Here is a 6,000-nt window from a genome sequence, read left to right as displayed (position 1 = left end):
CTCTCTGGGCGCTGAATTATGACTGGATTAAGTCAGTAATATGATGTCAGGCGACTCAGGTTTCCACATGTGGCTCTTTATGTAACAGGCAAAATTAGATTGGTGTGCTTCTGCCAAAAGGACAGTTGGACCGAAGGCAAGTAACTTGCTACAGTAAACAACCTATCTCAATGATGCATGTTTGCCACACTTAAGTACAGTTCAGTCTCCTAAAAGTTGTCAGTCAGCTGAGATTCTGAAATAATCTTTCACAGAGTGCTGCTTATCATAAATAGGTGATTTATTTTTATTACCTAAGTTTAAAACTTTTTATAACTTCCAAGCATCTGGAAACTTTCACTGCAAATTTCCATTGAAAAACAGAACTAGAATTTTAGAAAAGCATACTATTTTGTTGATTAAAAATATATTTATTCTGCTTTGGCAAATAGAAACAAGTGAATCTCTTTCTTTAATTTTTTATTAAGAGAAAATCATTTTAATCTCCTCTCCATTTAAATAAAAGTTGAGCAAAACGAAGGTAAAGGATACTAGTTTGAAGCAATATCAAATTATAAGTCAGTGGGGGAGGGGGCAGTTCACAGAGCTTGGTCTAGCCCTGTTTATATGGCTCATACCCCAAAGGGGGATATTTCTGTTGAGAGTTCAAAGTCACAGAGGTAGAAGAACAATATTCTTGACTGGGGAAGGGTGTGCCGAGTCATAGTTCGGTCGATAAGACAAAAGTTATTGAAGGATGTACTAAAGTGTCTGGTTTAGTTCAGTTCCACTGATGCAGAGTGGAACATTTCTGAAAAAGTGCATTAATATTAGCTACCCATGGGGAGTGAGGATGGAGGGGGAGAGAAAGTGGTCGGAGGATATTTCCTGTTCACTTTATATCTTTTTGTCCAATTTAAAACTTTTTCCTCAAAAATATATTTTATAATAAAAATAAACAAAACGAAACAACAAAGGATCTGCACAGAGAACATCTAGGAATGGGCATAGGTTTTTAAGCAGGAAAGTGAAGTGATCAGATATATAATTTTGGTAGCTGTTTTGGGGTTATAAGGAAGAGGCAATACGGAAAGGTAGAATCAAGAAGTCAGCTGTTAGAATACTCTTGAAATAAGATGTTGAGTAATAAGTTCTAAGTGAAGTATAATTTTGAGGCACTATTCTAAAGCCCACATGGAAGATCCACTTGTTTTTTTTTTGTTTTGTTTTGTTTTGTTTTGAGACAAAGTCTCACTCTGTTGCCCGAGCTGGAGTGCAGCGGTGCAATCTCGGCTCACTGCAACCTCTGCCTCCGGGGTTCAAGCGATTCTCGTGCCTCAGCCTCCCGAGTAGCTAGGATTACAGACAGGCACCCGCCACCACGCCCAGCCAATTTTTGTATTTTTAGTAGGAGACAGGGTTTCACCATGTTGGCCAGGCTGGTCTCAAACTCCTGACCTCAGGTTATCCACCCACCTCGGCCTCCCAAAGTGCTGGGATTACAGGCGTGAACCACTGCGCCCGGCCGAGGATCCACATTTTCTTCAGATCAGAGTATTTAAAATAAAACGATTCTAGGCAAACAGAATGTTAGATCTTTGATATGCCTACACTAGAGGGAGTTGCATTTTTATTATCAGATTACTTCTCTGTCAATAAAACAATGCATAAGTAAACACATCCTTAGAGTAAAAGTACAAAAGTAAAAGTACATACAGATACATGAAAGAAAAAAATGATAATCTATAATTTGTGTACGACAAACGAATTTAAAAAATTGAGTAAGAACAGCAAATGATCAAATGATGCATTTTTTTTTTTTTTGCTTTAGCTTCTCCCCCTGCCCACCTTTGAATCAACCAGGCTCCATAATGGCAGCCCTGATTTTTTACTTTCTGTCAGTTTAAGCATTCGTTTACTAAACCAATAGCAGTTCAATAAGCAAGACTAATTCCTGAGAGCATTACCTTAGACCATTAGCTTTTAGTCAGTCATTAATTCCTGTGACATGTCCTGAGATTAGATCATTATTGTTATCATTATTATTTTTCTCAATTCAATTTGTTTTAAAAAATGCATCTATGTTGTTTTAACGCTAGATATTTCCTTTCTGAAATATGATTTTTAGTGACTTTGGGACAGTGATTTGCTGCTTCATCCAGGTGTTTCCATAGGCCCTTTCTCACAGCTTAACAAAAAATTAGAAGAAGTTTTACAGCAGTATCACACTAGGATATTTGAGTGTCTCTGTAATTTTTCTTTACTGAGACTTCTAAAATCATTTCTGAGGACCACGTGACTGACTTTAGACATGTGGCCTCTTGGGGGCAGGATTTCACAAAGCCTTTGAATTCAGCGTTTCTTGTTTACAAGAATTGTTGCCACTGATGAATATGGTGGTTGTTTAGTCACAGTTCTGCAGAAGGAAAGCCCCAGTTTGTCTATAATGGAAAGAGCAGATGTCACAGGAACAAAGTGGCCAACGTCAAAGTAAGGGCTTTGATTGGCAAAGAGCAGGCTGTCTATTACCACATCTCCACACTTAGGCTTAGAGACATAGAGAAGAAAACTCGTAAAAACAGCGGTGAAAATTATAAACCACCAAGAAAGGTAAAGGAAATATGGTGCTTAAAAATTCCAGGCTGCCCAATAAAAGTTGGAACTGACATTACAGATCCCCTGGACCATAAATGAAGAACACAAATGGTTTGCAGAACCAGCGAAAAACAGTTCTGACATGTTTGGATGCCAAAGATTTTTAAAGTTGATCTCTTTTGGCCTGGTAAGATTTTATGCATTTTTGTCGTTCCAGCCAAGAGGTCTAAGGATTAGTGGATGTTTTTGCCAGCCTGGGACTCATGCGGTGAAAAGAATGTACTCATGTGACAGTGAAAAATTGAATGCACAAAGACAAAGGGCTTCTTTTCAAGAAAGGAATAAGAATTAATTCTCATTGTAATTTGGGCCCAGTGCTTCAAAAATAATGTTAAATTAGTAGTTAATTTAAATCAGAGATGTCTGTTTATGCATCCTAAATATGGCCATTTTCATCTCAGAATTGCTTCTCTAAGAGTACCTCGTTTTCCACCGGGTGTGGTGGCTCACACCTGTAATCCCAGCACTTTGGAAGGCTGAGGTGGCAATCATTTGAGGCCAGGAACTGGAGATCAGCCTGGCCAACATGGCGAAACCCCATCTCTACTGAAAATACAAAAATTAGCTGGGTGTGGTGATGCATGCCTGTAATTCCAGCTACTTGGGAGGTTGAGGCAGGAGAATCACTTGAACCCAGGAGGTGGAGGTTGCAGTGAGCCGAGATCGAACCACTGCACTCCAGCCTGGGTGACAGAGAGAGACTCCATCTCAAAAAAAAAAAAAGAGTAACTAGTTTTCAGAATGCTTAACCAGGTAGGGTTTAACTACGCAGGAGAATTGGACTTGAGCCGTATTCTAAACTGGTCTACATGAGGAGCTAACTCCTTATTAAAATAATGATAGTAATAATAAAGGAGTAGGAGCTATTTGAATATTTGGATGCCAATTTATATAGGCTAATAATTATAAATATATTCACTTATTTTAACCTACATGTTTTATTGATAAGAACAAAAACACATTCATCAGAATAGCTCGGGAACATCAATGGAAGATAAAAGGGAGAAGACAGAAGTGCTTTCTGTTTCAAATGTTTGTTAAATATTTGCCTTGAAGCCAACATAGTACTAGTTGGATGACAAGATAGTAAGTCCTATTAATGATGGGCTTTTCATTACAGTAGATATGCTTTTGCAATTTTCCTAGATTTCTGCCCTGGGGTCACATGGTAAGTCAATAGTAGTTATAAACCTCTCAGCATTGTGATCAATATCTTTGGCTGACGTAATCTAGTTCTCTGGAATAATTTACAACAAAGGACAGTTTGGGCAAGCATCCATTTTATTATCTTCAATTCACCAACTGAAATATTTCATTGGTTTATGACTGAAGTTCTTTCCAATTCTTTGATAGATAAGGAATTGAGATAGTCCTGAAAGAACCCCTCAAATATGAAAAAGAAAAACAGCAATAAGCATTTCTTCCTTTGGGGCATAACGTCTGCATACCTCTCTGTGTCTTGAAACTGTCTGAAGTGCTACAACAGTGAGTCATGTGTGCCTGTGTAACTTGCTATGTGTGTCTAGTCATGTATTCCTCATCTTCAAACATAGCACATAACTAAAACAATACTGTACTTAGTTTACTTTTTCTTCAACCTGAATGATCATTAACCATCTATTAACATTTGAGCAAAAATAAGGAACAATAATAATTTCTAGACACCAATGCTGAAGACTATGGCTCTTATTCTTGCACCTTCATGCAACATGCCTGTCATTTAGACAGAATGTTCTCTTCCACGTCTGTTGTGTATTCCAGGTCTAAAGGCTAAAACAGAAAAAAGGAACCTGTCACAGGAGAAGTAATTAAAGTGATAGTGGGGAGTGTAGAGAAAGAAGTGAGGGAGTTCTCTTGCCAGTGCCACTGTCTTGTCACCTTTCTCCTCTCTCACCCTCACTGTCATATGCAAGATGAGGCAGAATCACAGCTGTTTCTACTGTATAGAAAGCAGGTGTGAGGTGAAGAATGGGGTAAGAAGTTGGCTGGGCATGGTGGCTCATGCCTGTAATCCCAGAACTTTGGGAGCCTGAGGCAGGCAGAACCCCTGAGGTCAGGAGTTCAAGACCAGCCTGGCCAACATGGTGAAACCCCGTTTCTACTAAAAATACAAAAATTAGCTGTTGTGGTGGCGGACACCTCTAATCCCAGCTACTCAGGAGGCTGAGGCAGGAGAATGGCTTGAACCCAGGAGGTGGAGGTTGCAGTGAGCAAAGATCATGCCACTGCACTCCAGCCTGGGCAACAGAGTGAGACTCTGTCTCAAAAACAAAACAAAACAAAACAAACAACAACAAAAAAAACACAAAAAAAACCAAAAACAAAAACAAAAGAATGGGGTAAGAATTTGGATTTAAACATCTGTAATGCCCCTCAAGCCTCATTTCCCTTTAGCCAACTAAGGCTACCTATACATGGGCTTTTATTTTCTAAGACTAAAGATAATAATGATATTATGATTATTGAACAACTATGGTGTGCCAGGTGCCTTTATACACTTTTTTTTAAAGTCCTCAAACAACTTTGTGGGGGTAACCATGATTAATGTATTTGACAGATGAGAACACAGGTTTAGAGAAGTCCAGTATGTTGCCCAATCTGAGTTAGGGCTTGGTCTGTTGCCCAGGAGCCTGCACTTTGTGTATGTTTAAACTGTGGTGTCTCTTCAAGACAACTCGCAAATCTAAGAAATGAATAATTTTAATATTCATTAATTATGTAATTTTGTCTGTTTCATCAAATTCCTTGGGGTGAGAGGGACTGTTTATTTTTATATCCCCATTACCTAGCAGTGTCTGACATATATAGGTGCTTGATAAATATTCGTTGAGTTAAATAAAATACTAATCAATTTCTTTTATATAATGCTAACTCATTTTCTGAACGAAATCAGGTAGATTAACAATGCCAGATGTCAGCATTCAAGCATTTGATGTATTTCTACGCGTTATATATCCCTTCTCCCTATTTCTTTAAAGATGGAATCCACTGTGTAGGTCAGAGAGCAAAAATATAATTGATGCTTATATCGTGAAGCGAAAACCCTGTGATAATTAAAAATGCGTAGCACCAAGCCAAACTTCTTAAAGGTCTATCTTTCTATTTCTCTTTCCCCAGAAAAGTCTGCATTCTCCATATTAGTGTTCTCCAAACATCATGGGAGCTACATAGGCAATAACTCTATCCATGGTGGCTTAAAGTAGGCTGGGTGTGGTGGCTCACGCCTGTAATCCCAGCACTTTGGGAGGCTGAGGCAGGTGGATCACTTGAGGCCAGGAGTTTCAGACCAGCCTGGCCAACATGGTGAGACCCCATCTCTACTAAAAATACAAAAATCAGCTGGGCGTGATGGCGCGTGCCTGTAAT

This window comes from Pan troglodytes, chromosome 6 (assembly GCF_028858775.2).
Source record: "Pan troglodytes isolate AG18354 chromosome 6, NHGRI_mPanTro3-v2.0_pri, whole genome shotgun sequence".
Taxonomy (NCBI): domain Eukaryota; kingdom Metazoa; phylum Chordata; class Mammalia; order Primates; family Hominidae; genus Pan; species Pan troglodytes.
Note: the sequence above shows the minus strand (reverse complement) of the source record.